Raw genomic sequence first — 14316 nt, forward strand, 5'->3', positions numbered from 1 at the left:
TCAATATCTCGTTTTTATTCACTATCCAAGTCTTTCAAAATCCATATTAGTTCTTCTATTTCTTTGTTCCAAACTGATTCTTTCAATTCCTCCCTCCTTCATCATCTCTATATGCATTCATAGGCTTTTCATATTCAATCCACATATACAATAAAGCCACAGACGAAAAAGGGAAGAGCTTATATATCGTAATCCATATAAATAAAGTGGAATCTATATCTATATAATAGAAAGTAAACGGGGAATGAAATAATATAGATGGGTAGTCCATTTATATAAATATCTACTATCACATATACATATTTTCTTCCATAATGTAAACCATCGCCATCTTATTTCTATTGAATCGGATCGGACCCTGGAATCATCCTTCTAAGCATACACTGGAGTTCACATATAATATGTAACTACGGCTATGTAGCTCGGCCCAACTAACCTACTGAATTTTTCATCTGATTTGTGAACTCTTTCTTGTCTTTGTCATTATCTAACATGGATACAAACAAAGAGATTCATAAAAAAGAATCATCCCATATCAAGATTTGATTGATTGATCAAACTCCTCTTAATTCCAATTTTGGTCAGTTGTTGAATAGAATGGAATGAAATAGCAATGGTTCCGCAGAACATAGTTCTTGTTGTTTTGTCACACGTCCCAAACGGATAACAATTATTGATTATCCAAATTATGAATCTTCGAAATTGACTGGGAAATAAAGGTGATGTATGACATGAATAGGAAAAAAGGTGGATCTTAGGAAAAATTGGGAATCTCTGCCCTACTTTTACAATTCCGCAGTGTAATACATAATATAATAAATATTAATATCATACATATACATCTGTTCCTACTCTATATATCATACATATCAAAAATATAGATTGATACATCAATCATTTCCTCAAGCGGGTATCTTGAGCTACCCATGAACTAATTATTTTATTGGAATAAGATTCATGGGCTTAATTTTGAATTGATTGAAATCAAAAAAGAAAAAACGACTCTTTGAACTTTGAAATTCAAACAAAGCATTATTTTCTTATTTCTTATTTGTACTCAATGATGACCTTCCATGGATTCACCTATATAAGCTGCGGGTAAGGTTGCAAAGATGAGAGCTTGAATACCACTTGTGAATAATCCGAGGAACATCACAGGTATAGGAATCACTAGAGGTACTAAAGAAACAAGAACAATAACTACTAATTCATCGGCAATATATTCCCAAAAAGTCGAAAACTAAGTGATAAAGGTTGTGTGAAATCTTCTAAGACATTAATTGGCAAAAGTATTGGAGTAGATTGAATATATTTACCAAAATAATCCAATCCCTTTTTAATAAGGCCTGCATAGAAATATGCCACTGACGTGGGTAAAGCTAAAGCAATAGTAGTATTTATATCATTCGTGGGTGCAACTAACTCCCCATGAGGAAACTGTATGATTCTCCAATGTAAAAGAGCACCTGACCACTTAGAAACAAAAATAAATAGGAATAGAGTTCCAATAAAAGGAACCCAAGGACCATATTCTTCTTCCCTAATTTAAGTTTTGCTCACACCTCGAATGAATTCAATAACATATTTGAAAAAATTCTGACTATCGGTCAGGATAGTTTGTGGATTCCGAATGGGTATAGTGGCTGAACCTAATAAGATAGCAATTACGACCCAGGGAGTTACAAGTACTTGGGCATGCACTTGGAAACCCCCTATTTGCCAATAGAAATGCTGGCCTACTTCCACGCCGGATATCTCGTATAACCCCTTTAGTGCATTGGTGGAACATGGTAGAACATTCATATTACCCTCTGATGAAAATGGAACTTAAGAAGGAATTATTTTGATTCAACCATTTATACTAATTTTACTTAACCATATATATATATTTCAAATATTAACTAATGAATTAATCATGTAATATATCCCCGGTCATAAAAATCTCCTTTTTCACATTTAGGAATAGTAAGAATAACAGATTCAATGAATCTCTAGGTTTCCCAAAGTGAAGTAATTGACTTATCTTATTATTAATCAACGACTTCTTATATAGCTAGAACGTCCCTGACAAATTGTGGATACTAATTTGTTAAGAATCAATCAGATGGAAGCTATAGCATCATCGTTGGCTGGAATCGGAATATCTGCGAGATCTGGATCACAGTTTGTATCGATTAAACAAATAGTTGGAATACCCAAAGTGACGCATTCTTGAAGGGCAGTATATTCTTCTTGCTGATCAATGATGATTACAATATCGGGTAACCCTGTCATATATTTGATATCGCCCAGATATGTATGAAAGTGAGATAATTGTCTCTTCAATGTTGCTGCATCCCATTTTGGGAGATGACTGTGTTGCCACATCTTGGCTCTCACTCTGAACTTGGAATACCCAAAGTCCCTGAACTTCTGAAGCCTCGTTTCCGTAGTGGACCAATTCGTTGACATAGCAACGAACCATTTTTTATTGACATAATGACACCGAGCCCTTATTTCAGCTGATGGTACTGAATCAGCTGCCTTATCTTTTATTAGGAAGTGTTTTCCTCTACTTGTTGTCAAAAACTAAATCACAGGCTTCTGATAAAAAATGAGCAATTCTCGTAAGATTTGTAATATGAATATGCAGAGATCTAAGGTGCCATTCTAGGATTCCATTTCCTAGTACCATGACCAAAATGAACCCTCGCTTCCATCATCTCTTCCAAATTGATGTTCGAATATCTTCTTGTCATTTATCCCTACACTTCCTCTAAAAAAAAAGAGATGAGGTACCCTGAAATAATTAATTGTTCCAATGGAACCTTCTACCACTGGTTAACCATTGATACACAGTCCAAGCTTCATTATGAATTCCTTTACCCATGGTTTCAGTATTTTTTTATTAACAAATGACCATTATATTAGCTTAGCTAATAATGAATCCACTCTTATGAACAATTGGATTAGATCCCATAGCATAAAATGGTTGTTCTGATGTATTGTGGAAACTCTTTGGCTTTGGGATGCAAGAACAAAATAATTCTCTGTGATGGAACAGAATATCTCTCATTTCCACCCCGAAAAAATTATTCTTTTGTATTTCCAAAGGAATGTTGTTGTATTCCCTTGAACGGTGAATGAATTGTTTGAATCCGGTACCAACGGGTATCATCCCCCCCAGAAAAACATTCTCTTTCTGACCTTTCAACCAATCAATACGATCCCAAAGAGCGGCTTTTGCTAAAACTCGAGCGGTTTCCTGAAAACTAGCTTCTAATATGAAACTTTGAGTATTCAGAGATGCTCTTGTTATTCCCAATAAGACAGCTCGGTAACAAATAGCCTTTTCCAAAGCACAACCTGCTCGTTCTCTCGCAACAATCCGATTAGTTCCCTGGGTGAAAAAACGTTAGACATTTCATCTTTTGAAACCAACACTTTTGACGTTATTTGTCGTACAATAATCTCTATATGCTTATTATGAATCTGTACCCCCTGGGATCAATAAACCTTTTGGATCTTATTAACCAAAGAAATACGACTTTGCACTATGGTGAGTTCAACACCAATCAGGAATCGCCAAGGAATTCCAAGAATTTCTGTTATATGTTCGTTCCAACCTTCAACCCTTTTTTCTAGGTTCGTCGATATTGAATCAATCAAATGAACTTCTAACACTTGTTCAACCTTTGGAAGGCTGTGAGTTATATCACTAGATCTCGAGTTTTCATATATAAATGTAACTAATGTATCTCCTTCATAAAAGATTTCTCCATAATCACCATGAACGGTTGCCCCTTGGGTTGCCAAATAGGGTTTAGCTGATCTTATTATGAAAGAGTCAAGATAAACCATTATAACTTGACCAGATTTTATGTGTGTTCCATGTTTGGATAGACATACATTTTCACAAATAAACTGTTTGAGGCTCATTATTCTGGTTGTAGATGTCTCCTCACAATAATTGTGAGGGAGAAATCACGAACCAAATAGATTAAAAATGATGTCACTACATGGATTTGCATTAGAGATTCTCCCACTTTCATCCACTAAATAATTCTTAAGTAATTGGAAAGTCTGTTTTGGATTATTATTATCCAGTACTAAATATTTATTTAATATGATCTCATTGTGAGTTATTGAATGATAAGATGGGAAAATTATGAATTTTAGGTACAGTACCTAAGGGACCCAACAAATTAAGAATTGGAATCGGGATATCCTCTTTTTCTTTAATTGATTCTTTGGTCACATTGTGATATTTCGAAACATTGATGCAAGAACAATTAGATGATGAAAAAACTATAAGATATTGGCCTTCTTTATTTCTATTAAGAAATGTACAAACAGTTCCTTGATGTTGACTAAGTGAATGAATTTTAACCCTAGGAGAAAAAAGATTGGTATTGGCGCAATATGACCCAGTATCAGGAATCACTGAACCTGATCTATCATTCCTCTTTTTGGTATTCAAAATAGGAGACTTCATAAAATCAATTCTTACAAAATATCGAACCAGATCATTTACCCTTACTTCAGCAGAAGAAGCCTGAACTTTTTCTATAAAACCTTTTTTGTCTTGGTCCCAATTCAATACTAAACAAGTACGAACCAATTGATTACTTGTATGGGAAATTCCTCGAATTGGTTTGCCATCCCCATAAAGGATATAATTGACAACTTGAAATCACAAATTATCCTTTTCCTATAACATATCCCCAGGGAAAAGTGTTACTAGATTTATCGCATCAGTTATTTCATATGTCACTATGGGTCCTACTAAAACAAAATATTTTCTCTTGATAGGTGCGATCCGTTGGAGATAGACCTCATTTTTTCCTTCCCAATTTTTCCCCTTTGATCCCTTATCCATTTTTTTTCTTGCTTTTGGTGGTATCAAGATGCCAATGTGTTGGGATATCTTATCTGTTTCTCCAGGAAAATGGATACCTCTAGAAAAGATTTTCAGTTCAATCTTTTTTTTTTCTATTCGGACCAATCCACCTATTTGGCTTCTTGTATTAAACGTAATTCATGCATCTACTCCAATGATACTATTGTTCCGTACCATTATGGATGAAGACCCAGGCAAGATATGGACTTCTTCGGGAATGACAAAAAATTGATCTATTTTCATTTGGTATTTCGGTCTAGATTCTTTTGGTCTTTGATACTCAATTAGATCCTATTTTTTGACGATTGAATCGACCTCTATGATGCCATATTTGGTAATTTCCAAACTGCTTCTTCTGTATCGTGGATCGTTGAAACGAGCAAGAATACTATTTCTATGTAAAATACCATTTGCAGGTATTTCAACCGTCTCGTTCCAGATCATATTGGAATGGTATGATGAATCTATTTCTTCGCCTCTTCGCCAATCAATAAGAATTCTCTTAGAGAATGGCAGGATATATGAAATCCCCATCATCATTGGGTATGACTCACTTAGATCTTGCTGCATAATAAAAAATCCTTTGCCCTTTTCACGCCAGGGGATCCAAGCCAAACAATTTGTGTCTCACTTGATTATTATTCACTGAGAAGTTAGAAATCGATCTCTCTTGGATAGTAAGAGATTGAACATTCATTTGATCTTGATCCTTTTGGAGTCAAAAAGGCACTAGACTGGATTTGCACGGACCCCCGATAAGATTCATAAATGACTTGTTTTGGGTAAGAAATGAACATTACTGTGTGTATATTTAGGTGTATGGTACACACCGGTACTCCAATGCATTCCTCCCTCTCAGTCAGAATAAATATGCTTTTGAACCCTCTTTTGAAATGAAAAGTGGATGTTCCAGCACGAATCTCAACAATCACTTGTTCTGTTTCCACATATTGATCATTTTGAACCAAAAGAATAACTTTTTGGTGGAATACTCACACTATGTATAATATCCTGACTCTCAATAGTCACGTATAGGTCTACATAGCAGAGAAAGGCAGGATGTCCATGACGTGTGTGTATGGGATGAACCAAATCCTCATTGAATTTGATTTTTCCATTAGAAGGAGCTTGTACATGTTCCGCAGTACCACCTGTGAATACTCCACCGGTATGAAAAGTTTTTAATGTTAGTTGAGTCCCTAGTTCTCCAATGGATTGACTTGCAATAATACCTACTGTTTGTCCCAATTCAACCAGGTCACCATGAGTGGGACTCTGACCATAGCATAGTCGATAGATCCAAAATGCACTTTGGCAAGTGAAGGGAGTTTGAATATATATTGGCTGCGACCGAGAGGTCATGAATCAATTGACAAGCCCAATCCCAAGATCTTGATTTCTGGTAGCAATGCATCATAGACCTAGATATACATCATTTGCTAATACGTGACCTATTAGCATTTGGATAAAAATTCTTTCATCATCCCCTTTCGAAGACTCATGAAAATACCTCGGGTACTTCCATAATCCATTCTATGTACAACAATATGTTGAACTACTTCAACAAGTCTACGCGTGAGGTGTCTAGCGTTTCACGTTCATACAATAGTATCCACAACTCCTTTGTAGGCTCCGTAGCAGGAAATTGTATATTCTGTTAAAGAAAGTCCTTCGTGTAAGTTGTTTTGAATGGGTAAATCAATAATTTGTCCTTGGGGATCTGACATTAATCCTCTCATACCTACTAATTGGTGGACCTGAGATGCATTTCCTTTAGCTCCAGAATAGGACATTATGGACTGGATTTGAAGGATCAGTCATCTTAAAATTAAGATTCATTTCTTGTCTCAATTATTCACTTGTGGCATACCATATCTCGAATGATTGATGTAATTTTTCTACTGCATGTACATTCCCATAATGATGGTGCTTTTCCAAAATCAAACTTTGTTGCTCAGCATCTTGGATTAACCATCTCTTAGAAGGTTATGTTAAAAAATCATCAATTCCTAATGAAATGGATGTAGCGGTGGCTTGCTGAAAACCTAGAATTTTTACTTGATCCAAAATGTGTGATGTATAGGCTATTCCAAAATGATCTATTAATTTGCTAATAAGCCGTTTCATGGCAGTTCTATCTATCACTTTATTGTGAAAAACCAGATCGGCCCGTTCTGCCATAAGTACCTCCCTATTCTGATGAGTAGGATTCGACCATGGGCTTGAGTCAGTGATACTAAGACTTCCTTTCCTCGATCTTGATTCACTTAAAAATTCAGGAATTATGATACTAGTTGAACCAGACCGAACTAGATTCCAAGAGATATCACATATCAGGTACCATATGAATAGGACCGACAAAACCCCTGTACGGCTTCTTCTATTTCTCGATAAAAGGTAATATGACCAACAGTAGTTCGAATGTATGTACAAAGCATTCTTTTTTTTTACACTTCTTACTACTCGATAGTGATCATAAATCTTATGATAAGTGACCAAAGATTCATATTGAACTTTGATGGGAACTTCTCTATTTATTGAGGCAATGACACGTTGATCTAGTCGCCACCGTAGCCATAAAATACTATATAAATCAATCCCTCTGATAAGCCCCAAGTGCATCATAGGAACTAAAAAAATAGGGTCATTTCCCTTTCCTATACTCATAATTACAATGATCAATTCTTTCATCTTGGTAGTTTCTGGGGTTACATGGATTATACCTATTTGCACAAATACCTCTATGATTCCCCATCGTTAATACATAGGGCCCCATAAGCATACCTTCAGTGGGTACGAAAATGGGATCCCCAATGGCTGGAGACACGAGATTCATATGAGAAAACATAAGTAAATGAGCTTCTGCTTGAGCTTCCAAACAAACCAATGGATGTAAACAAATAGCTCGTCCTTCCACTAAAATAGGCTGGAACGCCTGTATGCCTAATATATGCAAAGTGGCTGCTCTATTTAGCAATACAGGATGCCCCTGCATAACTTCTTGAAGTATTTCCCATACAATGGGTTCTTTTTCCCGAATTTTATTTTTATCAAGTCTTATGTTGGAAGCAGGATATTGTATGATTAGACCACGAATTACAAATGTCTGAAAAAGCGCTATTGCTATTTCTCGAGGTAATCCACATTGATGCAGTGAAAGCAAAGGGCCTAGATGGAATGACCCGAATAATCGACCCATTTACCAAGTAGAGTCTCATGAAATCTTCCCTCTTTGCCTTCAATTACATCTGAAAATGACTTGTAAACTTTATTGTGACTGTCGCTCATTGGATGTCAGCGGATCCCATTATCAAGAAGTGTATCTACAGCTTCTTGTAACAAATTTTCCTGACACATTACTGATTCCCTCGGCGTATATCTACTTGTTGTTAATAGATCGGTACGAGTATTGTTTTGATAGATAACTCTTTTATAAAGTTCATTAATATCTGAATTCATTGATTTACCCCCATCAATTTGAATGATTGGCCTCAACTTGAGAGGAAGAACTGGTAAGAGGGACAAAACCATCCATTTTGGTTCTACATTTGTTCGAAGAAAATGCTTAGCCAATTCCATGCGTTTAACCAAAAAATCATTTCTCCTCCCAATTTTTATATCTTCCCAGTCATTCCCAGTTGATCCTTCTTCTCCCAATTCCTTCCATTCCACCAATGAATGATCTATAATATTTCTCAAATCTAGATCGGCTCATTGTTCTCTGATAGCAGTAGCTCCTGTAGATATTTCTTGATTTCTAAATGTATAGAAGCCTTAGGTAGTAAAAAAAAAAAAGTGGGATACTGTATTTCTGGGATCGGATTTCATGTTCAAATGAACCTCAAAATTGTAAAACTTATCAAAGGGTGTTATTCTATAATGTCTGCCTAGCAGGTCTCCCGCTAACCCGAGTGAGCATTCAAACATCTGTCCCACATTCATTCACGAAGGTACTCCTAATGGATTGAATACCATATCAACAGGTGTTCTATCATGCAAATAAGGCATATCCTGTCTAGGCAAAATTTTTGAAACGATACCTTTATTCCCATGTCTTCTAGCTACTTTATCGCCCACTTTGATTTTACGTTTCTGTGAGATATATACACAAACCATTTCTGGATTATAAATGGAACCCCCCTTTTTCTGGCCCCACCTGACATCAATAACTCGACCTCTTCCGCCTATAGGCAACTTTAGACAAGTTTCTTTTGCAGTTGATACATGAATGCCAAGTATGGCTTGTAATAATCTATCTTCTGGAGCATAGGATGATTCTTTCACTGTCTAAGGTGTTAATTTACCTACTAAAACATCACCAGTTTCTACCCAAGATCCCAGCATCACAATTCCATTTCTGTCTAAATTAAAGAGTAAATAAGGCTCTAAATGAGGTATTTCATTAGTGATTCTTTTAGGTCCTTGGCTTGTCACATGAGTCTAAATTTCATATTTCTAGATATGAAAAAAAAATATAAATATTGCCATAGACTAGACGTTCGCTAATGAGTACGTCATCTTTAGAATTGTAACCTTCCCATGGCATATAAGCTACTGATACATTTTTCCCCAAAGTGACTTCGCCACCAACTGTAGCCACACCATGTGCCAAAATTTGCCCCTTTTTCAGGTATTTACCCCAATGAACCTAAGGTTTTTGATGCATCCAAGTATTCTTGTTGGAACACTGATACATAACCAACAGAATGCTTATAGTGTCCCCATTACTTGATAAAATGATCTTTTCAGCATCGGTATAAATGATCTTTCCTTGTGTTCGGCTATAGCTGAACTCTCTGAATCGAGAGCCGCTTGGCTTTCCAAGCCGGTTCCAACAATACACTTTTTGGACTGAGAAAGCAGAACTGCTTGACACTGCATATTAGAACTCATTAAAGCCTGATTCACATCATTATGCTCGATAAAAGGAATGAGAGAAGCTCCAATAGAAAAATATTGGAAGGGATAAAATCAGTTAGATAGAACTAACATCTCCCCCCCATTCAAACTAGCATCACCCTCATTCATATGATCTAGATATATCTATTTACATATCATTATCATACATAATATATATTCTAGATATCTGATCGACCTATTGAAATAAAAGTCAAGCTATAGATACATAAACATGGATTTATCCATATGATCATCTATTTACATTTGTGGTTTGTGTATGAAGTCTGAAGCCACATGTCGTATCATTCCCATTAAATGAAATAAAAATCTGTATTATGATCCAAAGATTGAAATAAATTGATGAGATTGGGGCCCATCATATCTAGACAATCTTGTTTTTTTGAACATGGAAAAATAAAGAAACCATTCCAATTGCCAGAAATAATTGGCCTACTAAAGGCACAAAAATAGAGGGTAAGTTGAGATCTGTCATAGAATCGGTGCCTCGGTGTATTTGATTGATACTTATCTTTGTTATAAAGATATCTATTATAATTATATATTTATAATTATAAGTATATTAATATAACATTCTAAATTATTAGAATATGAGTCCAAAGAATGTGATCTAAACTAAATAGAAATTAGTGTACTTACCCATCCTTTTTCGGGAAATATATGTATGAGAATCTTATTATTCTTATTCCTCCCTTATGTTTCTAAACAAATTTCTTCTCAAGGATTCATTATAATTTGATCCAACAAGGATTCATATTAAAAATTTATGATTCTCGGGAGATATAGAAGTGTTGCATATTGAATTCCATATCTTAGTTAGGTTGGAACATTTGATATGTAACAAGGGGAAGGGAGCTTTTTTGGATTTCTCTAATTTGGATTTCTCCGGAGGAAAAAGACATTACTTTGATGCTCTGTTGCTAAAGGGTCCGTCCCTAATCTGATTACTCATTAGTAAAGGTAGGATAAAAGAAAAGATGGATCTGGAGAAAAAATCCTCTGAAACTTCTGATTCTTACTACTTCACTACAATTACAAATTGTCTTTATGCGAGCAAAGAAAGCTCCACGCTTGCTACTTCAATTCTTACTTTATTATCTTAAACAATCTGCTAAGATAATTACAGATACATTTCTTATTATGGTCTTAATTTTTTTTTCTTTTGTTAAATCATTGATATAAAAACTTGTTATTTGTCTTTAGATACCTTTTGTATTATGTACATGTGTGTGTGTGTGTGTATTACTTGCTTTTTTAAAAGACAACACGTTGCTATCACAAAGTATAGTACATCACTTGTTTTGAATCATTTAGCTAATATTTTGAATTCCTGCCAGTTCTTTCTTACAGAATTCAAATATTAACAACCATTTTTATTGCTTAGCAAGGCTGAATTCCTTAACCATCTGAAGAAAATGGAGAAACATTGACAGTGTAAAAATTTTAAATTGTGTGGGCATGCAATTATAGAAGGATGGAAGCTTTAAATAAATTTTGGTTTGCCTCCTTCACCTTTTATATAGCAGGTGCTGCACTATTGTGCAATTGCAATATGTCAATATTTGTGAAAATTAACTCCATTTTTTTGTCTCTCATGGAATTAACTCACTACTTATATCACAGTGTATAGTATATCAATTGCTACACAAGACTGAATTATATTATATACAAGTTCAGAGTATTATTTGTGTTTCTGTGTGTATCAGTTTTGATACACAAGACTGCATTATATTATACACCTGTTCAAAGTATTATGTGTTTTTTCTGTGTGTATCAGTTTTGCTACAGAAGACTGGATTATGCTATATACCTTACTGTACATAGATAACATATGTATAACTTGTATTAATCATATGTACATCTTTATATGCATCAGTTATACAATCTGTGTATTGTACATAGTATATACAAGATAATAACACTATTATGTACTATATACCATATGTGAGTATACTAGTAATATATGCTTGTATGTTAATTTACTATATGTATATATTGTCATATTAATCATATAACTATTATCTTTTCTATATTTACTTCAAATCTATAAACAAATGGATCACAGAAGTTCAGGCAATGCACATGCATATACAAGTGAAGGTGAAGATCAAGTATAAGATCAGTCGTGGTGTGCGAATGTTTTTGTTCCACAAATCAGCTGACCCTACATGGTGGTGGGCCTATTGTAGAAACAAGAAATGCAATTACTTGTGCGAGATGTAAAAGGGTTTTGCGTGGCGGAATTAATTGAATTAAGTAAATGTTGTTGAATTCTAGCATCAAAATAAGAAAATATTGCTTGAATACATGGAGGAACAAAAGGCAAAGAAGTCTGAAAGTGAGAATAATCAAGCTAGATCATCTATGCATACAAGTCTAGATGAAGATGTAAAGATTCAAGTGCAGACATCAAGAGATGAGTGTGGATCACGACCGGCACATCAGAAAGGTTCTATGGATATAGTTTTCCAACAAACCGCTAGCAAAGGGAATAGATGACTTTGAAAATTCAATATAAGAAGGAAGAAAGAAAAATCGTTTGTCAAACCATTAGCAGATGATTTTACTAACAAGGGTTCCATTCAACATTGTCAATCTACCTTCTTTCCAAGACATGATCGATGTTGTAGGACAATTTGGTTCAGGCATAAAGCCTCTGTCATACCATGAGATGTGAGAACCCTTATTGACATTAGAGGTTGCATGCACAGATGAGTTTGTCAAAGTATATAAAGAGCACTGGAAGATGCATGGGTGCTCTATCATGTTAGATGAATGGATGGACACTAGGGGCAGATCTTTGATCAATTTTTTAGTCCACTGCCCCATAGGAACAATGTTTTTGAAGTTGATTGATGCACCTGACAAAGTCAATGATGATACTTGCTGTTTAAACTATGAAGAGATGTCATTAAAGAGGTTGGTGAAGAGAATATAGTCCAGATTGTGATTCACAATGCTTCCAACTATGTGAAGGCAAGTAAGATGTTGATGGGTGAACCAGGTTTCGAACACCTGTGTTGGACATCATGTGCAGCACATTGTTTAGATATGATGTTAAAAGGTATTGGAGAAATTCCAAATTTCAAAAGTATATTTACTAAAGCAAGGGAGTTAGCAAGGGAGTTGGTGGTATTCTTTTATGCACATGGCGAGAACTCTGAACATGATGAGGTCTCGTACACAAAGAGACCTTCATAGGCCAGTTGTGACGTGATTTGCAACACAATTCAATTTTAGACAAATGCAGAAAGGTTCTATGGTTCATCTTCACATCTAATGAATGGTTAGAAAGCAAGCTAGCTAAGACTACAACTGGAAAAATGGCGGATAGAACTGTTTTGAAAACAACTTTTTAGAATGAAGTACATAAGTTTCTTAAAGTTATGCACTCACTCGTAGAAGTATTACCATGGTTGATAGTGATGAAAGACCATCAATGGGTTACATATACGAAGCAATAAACCATGCAAAGGAGAAAATTAAGGTAAGTCATAAAATTATGTTTTTCTATTTATAAGTTATTAATTTATAGTGTGACCCCATAATGTGCCTTTGTTGTATGAAATTAAGTGAATTTGAAGAATGAAGAGTCTTCATATCAACCCATATGGGACATTATTGACAAGAGATGGGATGATCAATTACATCGACCTTTACATGCAGCAGGGCCATACTTAAAGCCAACATTATTCTATGATTATTCAAATATTCAGTCCAATTATGAGATCAAAGATGGCTCTTCAAATATACTTCTCACCTTACAGGAAGTCCATTAGACTAGAGCAAGATTCATGACCAAATTAGAGCATATCAAAAGCAGAGGAACCATTTGGCATGGCAATTCAAAATCGAAAAACACTTTTGCCAAATATGTATACGTGTATTCAATACTTAGATACTTATACTTTATTCTAATTATTGTTTGTCATTTAGTATTTGTATCACTTACCATACAATTTGATTTTTTTTTTATATATTCCATTAGTTGATTGGTGGACATCTTATGGCATTGGATGTACTGAACTTCAAAGATTAGCCGTACAAGTGTTGGGCATGACACAGTGCTTTTAGTTGTGAATGTAATTGAAGTACATTTGAATGGGTAATTATACCAAGACATTCGCTTTCATTTAAATATATTCATATGATTGGACGTTACACTTATGTGGTGCTTCTTTGTATACAACTTTATATGAAGAAGAGAAATAGATTGCAGTATAAGAAATTGAACGACTTACTATATGTGGCATATAATCAGAGGCTCAAAGAAGGATACAAAGAATGAAAAAGACTTAGAGCACAAATTGATCCAATCATATTGAGAGAAAATGATGACAATGAAGAATGTCCCAGTGATGATGAAAATGTATACAATGGCGATCCTTCTCTCACATGGGATCTTGTAGACTAAGCAAGTGAAGCATCCCAAGGCAAGGATGAACCATCCACACGTTTAGATAAGCAAAATAAAAATCAAAGGGTGCATTTGCAAGCAAAGGTAACAGGAAGTTCGCTGA

The 14316-nt window shown here is 35.0% G+C and overlaps 3 pseudogenes; all 3 read right to left on the reverse strand.

Moving 5' to 3' along the window:
• Positions 1–859: 859 nt before the first annotated feature.
• On the reverse strand, positions 860–1803 carry LOC126410318 (ATP synthase subunit a, chloroplastic-like; annotated as a pseudogene).
• A 3367-nt stretch (positions 1804–5170) lies between these two features.
• Positions 5171–7060, reverse strand: LOC126410332 (DNA-directed RNA polymerase subunit beta''-like; annotated as a pseudogene).
• Positions 7061–7212: 152 nt separating this feature from the next.
• LOC126410333 (DNA-directed RNA polymerase subunit beta'-like) lies at positions 7213–8821 on the reverse strand (annotated as a pseudogene).
• Positions 8822–14316: the final 5495 nt, after the last annotated feature.

The sequence above is a fragment of the Nymphaea colorata genome, chromosome 8 (assembly GCF_008831285.2).
Source record: "Nymphaea colorata isolate Beijing-Zhang1983 chromosome 8, ASM883128v2, whole genome shotgun sequence".
NCBI classification, from domain to species: Eukaryota; Viridiplantae; Streptophyta; class Magnoliopsida; order Nymphaeales; family Nymphaeaceae; genus Nymphaea; species Nymphaea colorata.